The sequence below is a fragment of the Lycium barbarum genome, chromosome 11 (genome assembly GCF_019175385.1).
Source record: "Lycium barbarum isolate Lr01 chromosome 11, ASM1917538v2, whole genome shotgun sequence".
NCBI lineage: Eukaryota > Viridiplantae > Streptophyta > Magnoliopsida > Solanales > Solanaceae > Lycium > Lycium barbarum.
In genome coordinates, this window is record NC_083347.1 from 44,413,086 (window position 1) to 44,422,243 (window position 9,158).

Sequence of the window (9,158 nt, forward strand, 5' to 3'; positions counted from 1 at the left end):
TCTCTTCACTAGAAGAATAGATGGAAGAGATCAAAAGTTTCACTAGAAGATTAGATGGAAGAGATCAAAACTTTCGAGTCCGACAAATCCATAAGAATCAATACTGTATGTATCTTACAAATAACAGAGAATGGCGTTTAACTTTTGAAGCATCAGTTTGATGAAGAAAAGAGCGTGTGCTTAAGGTCTGAACAATTTTAAGACTTCTTCTCAGATCTGAGCGAATCAGATGTCTTCAGACCCAATAAGTGCTAAAATTAAAAAATAAAAAATAAAAAAATGCATTTAATGGACTGAGATCTGAATGATTCAGATTCAGACCTCCCTTAGTTGCAAACAAATGAGGTCTGAGAGTATCACACAGCCACACCATCGTCTTCCGGCTAAAAGTAGTCTTCTGATCAGATTTCTTCTACGTTCCGTCTATTCGTACCAAGCCCAGCTCTAGTTTCACTTCTAATAATATTATATGACTTAAAACCTACTGCAGAATAGATTGTGTCATCAACCACCATAACTGGGCTAAACAGAATTAACTTGAATACTAAAAACTGTGCCGAGGACTGCTGGAGTTCCCCTGAAAAAAGTGTCTAAAACGAAAGAAAGGCTTAAAAGGGAATTAATCTTGGGAAAGAATTGTGGCAGAGAATTTTTACTTCTGGCGCCAGAGAATTATGGCAGCAACTTGCAGGCCAGTTCATATATTTTTTCCTCTTTTGCAGTTCTATTGTATTAGGATGTAAGAGGAATTGGATTAATGATCCTTTTTTGTTATCTTAATGGTTCTACTTTCATGTGCCAGTGTTTTAAAAGGCGGGTGTAAGGCGGGCGTTTTACATACGCCTCGATGAGGCGTAAGCCTCGAGGCACGGGGCGTAAGCCCCATGAGTATTTAATTTTTAATATTTCTTAAAATAATATAATTACAATAAATATTTTTAAATAGGTAAAATTATATAAAAAAATAAAAGAAAACTGTAAATAAATGAAATATATATATATATATATATATATATATATATATATATATGTGTGTGTGTGTGTGTGCGCGCGCGTGCGTGTGCGTGTGCGCGTGTGTGTGCGCGCGCGCGCGTGCGCGTGTGTGTGAGCGCGCGCGCGCTTGATTCTCACAAAAAATGATCAAAGCAATCCATTATACACCGCTTATAACTTGTAATTTTATATAACATAATTTTATAAGTATAAACAATACAGTGAAATAAAAGCTATTATGAAATGTAAAACAATTCTAACATTTTAACTTTTAAACACGGAAAAAAATACAGTTTCTTAAAACACTATTACTATCATACTATTCATTTTATCTCCGTATAAGTAAATAATCAATAAAATTTATCAATATTACAATTAAAACATAACTTCTTCATGAACAAAAAATAAAATTATATGATAATTCTGATACATAGGACTTATGACCAATGACAAGTAAAAATGTACAATTCCGCTATGTGTTTTTTTTTTTTTAAAATTAAGTGATATTCACCCTCGTGACGTTCTCAAATAGTAAATATCCAATACTATGACTTGTTATATGAGTTACACCCAATCTTCTATTTCTATAGATGGAAAACTATTAAGTATCATTATTTTGTTAAATAATTATGAGTGTGAATGATTTTAATTAAGTAATTTAAAATATAATTTGGGTAAGAACTGTTAGGCGAGCCCTGGGCGTTGGACGTTAGGCGTGTTTAGGGCGTACGGTTGGGCGCTTAGGGCGTAAGCCTCATAGAAACTAAGCCCTGCACGTTAGCCTCAGGGCGTTTTGCCACTGCCCTGCCTCGAGGCGAGCCCCGGGGCGAGTCCTGACACTGCCTTTTAAAACAATGACTGCTTAGATCGTAGAAGTCTCTGAGTTGACTTCATGGAGGGAGTCGAAGTTGATGGTGGAGATGCCGTTCAATCACCACTAGCTAAGTGGAAAAATGAAATTTCTAGGACATTTCGTTACTATTTGGATAGGTCTGCTCCTTATACATTCCGCAGGTGGCTCGGAACACTGGCAGCTGCATCAATATATATCTTGCGTGTTTACTATGGTCGTGGATTTTACGTCATCTCATATGGTGTAGGAACCTATATTTTGAATTTGTTGATTGGATTCTGTCACCAAAGGAAGATCCTGAGTTGGAAGCTCCGGACGGTTCTTCTTTACCACCTAAAGATAATGATGAATCTAGGCCGTTTGATCGTCGACTGCCTGAGTTTTTGTTCTGGTGAGATCATTATAACACGGAATATGCCTACTTATAGCAATTTACTTAGTTGATTAGGCTTTGCAGTTCTCTTTGAACTAGTGTTCTGTGACTCATATTATGGTATAGTTCCACTCTGTAATGTGGCGATCATCTTTACTTGCTTTAGACAGTAAAGATACAGAGATTTAAACTCGAAAATTGAAGTTTGTAGCTAACAACTTATCATGATTTCATTTGGCGATGTAGTGAATACGCATTCTTGTGCAATATAAGGAGTTGTTCTTTTGTGCATAGTGAATGTCATTAGCTTGTGGCTGAGTAGGCTAATAGTTTTTTCCAAAACATGAAAAATTATGGGTCTTGCTAGTTAGTATGATATAAGGACTAGTCTAGTCATTACATCTAATCACGAGGTAGCGTAACACAGGATAGGCATTGATGATTCCTAATCAAACTGGGGAAGGATGCTGGATTAACCTGTGTTAACTGACCTAAATGTTCAGTGGTGGAAAAATTGGTCCATGAAAACATGACGGCCCAGCCCGGTCAAGTTTGACCCGCCCATGTATTAATTTAGCTCATTTTGGCCCGCATAATTCAACCCATCTAAAAGTTGGGCTCATATTTAGTCAAAATTGAACAATGAGAAACTTTGTCAGAATATTTTTTAGAAGTACTTTATATGTTACTCCCCCCGTCCCAATTTAAGTGTCGCAGTTTGACTAGACACAGAGTTTAAGAGATAAAGAGAGACTTTTGAATCTTGTGGTCCTAAATTAAAGATGTGTAGAATGTACTAAAATGTCCTTTGAATCTTGTGGTTATAAACTTGACATTAGGATATTTGAATTGTCAACTTACTAGATATAGAAAGAGGCACTCTTTTTGAGATAGACGAAAAAGGAAAGTAAGACACTTAAATTGGGATAGAGGGAGTATATAAAATCATAATAAAGAAAAAATATCGTTAGGTGATTAGACAAATTATAAGAAAACAAACAAAGAAATTAAAATTTGGCGAGAGTTGGCGGGTTGGGCTATGACCCATTGTTTAGCCAATTTATCCCATCCCATTTCAGCCCAAGTAACCTTTGGGCCGGTCAATGACCAATCCATTTATTAACTCAGCGCATTTTGACCGCCAAATTCAGCCAACCCTCCCATTTGACACCCCTATAAATGTTATAGTAGTTGCGTGTGCGGAGTTCCTTTCTTTCCCCTTGCTGTTCAGTGGAGTTAAGATTCATAAAGCCGATCCGAACTGTTTGAGACTGAGACATAGTTGGTGTTTTTGTATTCATCATGATCCCTTCCCTAAAGGCAATTTCCTTTCATATTTACCTATTGTTTCAGGTATGCAACAACAAAAGCTTTCATCGTAGCCTTCTTGATGACCTTCTGTTCTATATTTGATGTCCCGGTGTTCTGGCCAATATTGTTATGTTACTGGATATTTCTCTTGGTCCTCACTATGAAGCGTCAGATCACACATATGATTAGATACAAGTATGATCCATTCAGGAAGAAGGTAAAGAGCTTTTCACTTGAATGGAATTTATGTGAGAGTATTTTGTGCTGTTTCTCTTTGTTATGTCATTATTTCTATCTTTAGCTTATGATATGGATAAGCTAAAGATATCGTAATCTTTTCACTTGAATGGGAGTTATCTCAAGTTATCTGTATAATAAATTAATCTTCCTGGATTGTGCAGAAGTATGGGAATAAATCTGATTGAGAAGCAGTAGTGGCTTAAAAGGGGACTAATGTCAGGGTCGATCCTTGCGTCTTTTCAAGGGTAGTGGATGTCCCCTCCTTTGTTCTGAGAAACTCGTGTAAATATTCTTCTTCTTGAACATGTATCTCATGCATATGTAAATGTTGCGAGATATGGAGATGTGCTTCCTGCAAATGTAAAAGCAAGTGTAGAGAGTTAGCATGAACTCTTTTGTTGTTTCCTTTTGATTTCTTACATGGATTCAGGTATAAAAAACTCTGTTATTATCACCATTGCACAAAAGATTAGGTGATGTTTTCTTCCTTGACAGTTGCTCCAGGTTAGGACTTTCGATGCTTTGTTCTTCGGTGGATTGATCTCCAATCTTAGTTTATCAGAAATTGTAGATAGGATTCGCCCCCGTGTTACATATAAGCAGTCCTGAAGCAAGTTTTTGTGATGAAGTCTGTTCAAAATCCACAGTTACAGGTAGATAAATGTGCCACAAGGCCCACAACTAATTACCAAGGAAAAATTTAGTTGCAATTCAGCTCACTGTAACTAAAGATATTACACCATAGCTGCATGTATCATGAACATCTAAAATTAGCTAAGCAATTATTCCCCTTCTTGAATGAGCAGTCCCTTGCCCCACTGTTCATGCACCACTTGCACCAACATAAAAAAATGATACTACTAAAGCATCTCGAGAGCAATCAAAACCAATAGCGCATTAGAAACTTCTTTTGTCTAGAGAAGTACTCCCTTCATCCCATAATAAGTGTCACCTTAGTAAAAAACACGCATATTAAGAAACCAATAATGCAATGTGAAGTTTACCAAATTACCCCTATATAATAAAATAAATTACTTTTATCTTTTGATTAGAGCATGCACAAGAAATAAATCTTTTGACATTGGAAATCAAACAATACCAAGTTACTATGTGGCTTTTTCAATCATCATTTAGATGTTACTTTATTGTCTAAGGGTAAAATTGGAAAAAACTAGTCAATTTATGTCTTGGTTTCCGAAGGTGATACTTATTATGGGACAAAAAAATTTGGCTAAGGTGACACTTATTATGGGACGGAGGGAGTAGCTAGCAACTCACCAAAAATATTGTTGGTTCATCTTTCATGCATCTATTATTTTTTGCCTGCCCAAGTTCAATATGAAGCTTTTATCTCCGGTTTCTTGTGCTTGTCAAATGCCTGATTTCTTGGTCTTTTTAGCGAGAACTTGTTTGATTGGGTGCAATTTGTTTGTGAAATAGAAAGTGATGTATGGTTGGCCTAGAAGGATATGCTAAGTGGTTTATACACATAGCAGGTAAATATGTGTGTGTGAGAGAGAGAAGTCAACTAACAGAATCCTTTCTGTTGTAAAAGATTTATTGGGGGTTGTCATAAAAAAAAGCTTTATTGGGTGTTGTTGAGGGGTAGGCGTAGGTACACCAATTTCCTAGCCATTATTTTACCAACAAAAGTAGGAATAGAAAGAGTTGCATGTTTTTTTTTAACCCATCTTTCATCCAAGAGATCAATGAATCGGCACTTATTTTATATGTAGCTACAACTCTTCAGTTTTGCAATCAAGCTCCCTAATCAATTGTATCGCATTGTTAATTTTATCTTGTACAATTTCCTTGTGCGGTCATGTCAATGCTGTCTCATCAATGATCAGTAAGTCATTTTAAACGGTATTTGACTAAGAGTTAATCAACCATGCTAATCTCAAATTAGTTGAAGTTAATTATATGAATCCTCTGTGTTCTTCCAACTCTATTTACATCTATTTTATTTGTGAAAAAAGTAATACATTAAGAATTTGAAATATGTCCATGTAGTGTTAATTGGGAGGCAGAAATTAAATATCAAAGAAGTTAAGATGGTTATGGAACCCTTTTAAACTGATGAAGCTACTAATCACCCTGTATTGAGAGCTCAGAGCAGGGCATATAGGCTAAGCTTGACTTGGTAGGAGAATAGGACAGGTGGATTCTTAATCATATACACTACTCAATTGGTGTAACAACTTAAACAACCAAAAGGGATGAAAATCACCATGTCATTATCAAAAGTATCTGACTTTTGCTTACACATGGGAAAGTATTTTATCCATATAATATATGTCCAATTGAGTGAAGTACTAGTTGTCCTGAATTCTTTACTAAGATCATAGTGACTGGTTCCTAAAACATGGCCAGCTAACTAGTTTAAAAGTCTTTTTGGAGCAACCCCAACATAAATCCTTATTCAGTGTCTCTTACAATTTCTTCAACAAATGAGTGGGAGAACCTTGTTCTTGATATTGCTCTTCTGGGCTGTCCTCACCATTGTGACCCCGATCCTTGTCCGATTGTCTGCTTCTGCCAAGGCCAATGGCGAATTTTTCGTCATCACACACACAAGTAAGGATGTTTCATCTTTCATTATCAAGCAAAAAAGAAGTCACTCTTTTTGTTTTAGTCTATTTATAAGAGGAGATCATATGAATTAACGATTGTTTCGTTTGAATCAGGCGAGCTGATAAAGGAGAGACTGATTTTGGGGTTGGTGGCAAGAAAGGCGCTTGTTGCAGCAGCACCACGAAAGAAAGACTCAACTACAACGTTAACACCAGAAATCGCGAAGAAAGACTCAACTGCAACGTTAACACCAGAAATCGCGATTTCTCCGCCATAACTGAAAAATAGTACTCCTGCCTTGAAATCGTGATTTTGAATTAGAAAGCTTTTGAAAAGATGAAGTTAAAGATTGTGAAGACATTATTCTTGACATGTGCATGGGATCAGGAAGTGTGGAGACTCCATTTCCGGTTGCAGAAGTTGAGTTATTACTAAGTTAGACCAACTTAAGACATGATTATGCATTTATGCTTGCTCTATGTGTAGGTTTTCAATTGGCACTATGATTTGTACAGAAAATATTTTATCTGCCTAAAAGGTACATAGCAAAAGTTCCCTTTATTTCAAGTACAGATGAAATAAAAAGAAAAAAGAAAAAAGAATTGTTGTTTCTTTTGCCCACTTTATTCTTTGCCTTTTTCTAATGCAAGTTACAATAATGATAAAAGAGACTGAAAACTTTAAATTTGTTATGAAATATATTATGAATGTCCAATACACAAATATAATGCTTCTCCTCCACCATCTTAATGGTTCCTCCATTTTCCTCAACCATCTTAATGGTTCCTCCATTTTCTCATATATTGAATGCATATGTAGCACTATAAATAGAGACATAAGTTTTCATATGAAATACACTTGTAACACATTTTGGAAGAATAGTAAAAATCTCTCCTCTTTTGTCATTCTATTTCTATGGTTTTCATCCTTTAATATTGTGACTCTTTTAGCTTCATTTTATACACGTTATCAGCACGAGACTCTGCCGTTCCGAGCAAATACTTTAAAGCCTCGAAGGTATTGATTTTCTATCTTTCTTTACTAATGACAAATCTTACCAAACGTGAATTTGTAGCTTTAGATATATCCGGCAATACCTATATGTCTTGGATTCTTGACGCCGAAATTCACCTTAATGCGATGGGTCTGGCAGACACCATCAAAGATAAAAATGAGGCATCAAACCAAGACCGTACCAAGGCTATGATATTCCTCCGCCATCACCTTGATGAGGACTTGAAAATGGAATATCTCACTGTTAAATATCCTCTTACTATGTGGAATAATTTAAAAGATAGATATGACCACCTGAAGATGGTCATACTTCCACAAGCACGTTTTGATTGGCTCCATTTAAGGCTACAAGATTTTAAATCTATTAAGGCATATAATTCCGCCATGTTTAAAATTATTTCTCAGTTGAAATTATGTGGTGAAAATATTACTGATCATGATATGCTGGAGAAAACATTCTCCACTTTTTGTGCCTCGAGTATGCTCCTGCAGCAGCAATACCGAGAGATGAAATTCAAGAAATATTCTGATTTAATAGCACATCTTTTAGTGGCTGAACAACATAATGAATTATTAATGAAAAATCATGAAAGCCGACCCACTGGTACTGCCCCATTCCCTGAAGTGAATGAGGCAAATTTTCGTCATTCTAGGCGTGAAAGAGGTTGTGGCCCCAGTCGTGGTCATGGTCGTGGTAGAGGAAGGAATTTTAATCATGATTCTCGTCTTGCACCAAATAATATCCTTCACCACCAGCAGTGTAAAAGGAAGGATGAAAAGCATAAAGCTGTGCAAAAGAAAAATTCAGAAAATAAATGCTTCTGATGTGGAGGAAAGGGGCACTGGTCACGTACCTATCGTACGCCAAAGCACCTAGTTGATTTGTATCAAGCCTCTCTCAAAAGGGTAGAAAAGGATGCCGAAGCAAATTTTATTTCTGAAGATAATGTTGAGCCCATGCATCTAGATGTGGCAGATTTCTTTGAACTCCCTGAAGGGAAAATAGATCATTTGATTGGTGATGGATTTGTAAAAACTTAGATATTTCATACGTGTCGTTTGTATGTGGTTATGTTTCCATGTTTATGTAAATGAAGTGTGTGTAATGCTTTGTTTAAATAGTAATATATGTAATAAAATGTGTGTAATGCTTTGCCTAATTATAATATCTACTTTGATATTCACTTTATCTATTATTTCATTTTGAAGAATCTATGGAAATTCCTCAAATTTTATTTGGATCAATGACCAATCATGAAGATATTTGTGTGATTGATAGTGGAACAACACATGCCATATTCAAAGATGAGAAATACTTTTCTCACTTGCATAGAAAAAGGGGAAATATTAATACAATTTCTGGAAATTCAAAATTGATTGAAGGCTCCGGAAGAGCTACTATATTTCTGACTAAGGGGACGAAACTTGTTATAGAAGATGCATTATTCTCTTCTAAATCCCCAAGAAACTTGTTAAGTTTTAAAGATATCCGCCGTAATGGATATCACGCTGAGACATTAAACGAAATAAATGATGAATATCTTGCCATTACAAAGAATGTCTCCGGCCAGAAATATGTTTTGGAGAAATTGCCAACTTTGTCTTCTGGTCTGTATTATGCAAAAATTAGTACAATTGAACCACACTCGATCGTAAACTAGAAGTTTAATGATTCAAGTACTTTTATGCTTTGTCATCACCGAATAGGTCACCCTGGATCAATAATGATGAGACGAATTATTGAAAATTCAAATGGGCATCCACTTAAGAACCTGAAGATTCTTGAAAGTGGTGAATTTT

General features: G+C 35.8%; 1 pseudogene; it reads left to right on the forward strand.

Annotated features, from left to right (window-relative positions):
• The first annotated feature begins 1,113 nt into the window (after positions 1-1,113).
• On the forward strand, positions 1,114-4,224 carry LOC132617102 (protein RER1D-like; annotated as a pseudogene).
• The last annotated feature ends 4,934 nt before the right edge of the window (positions 4,225-9,158 follow it).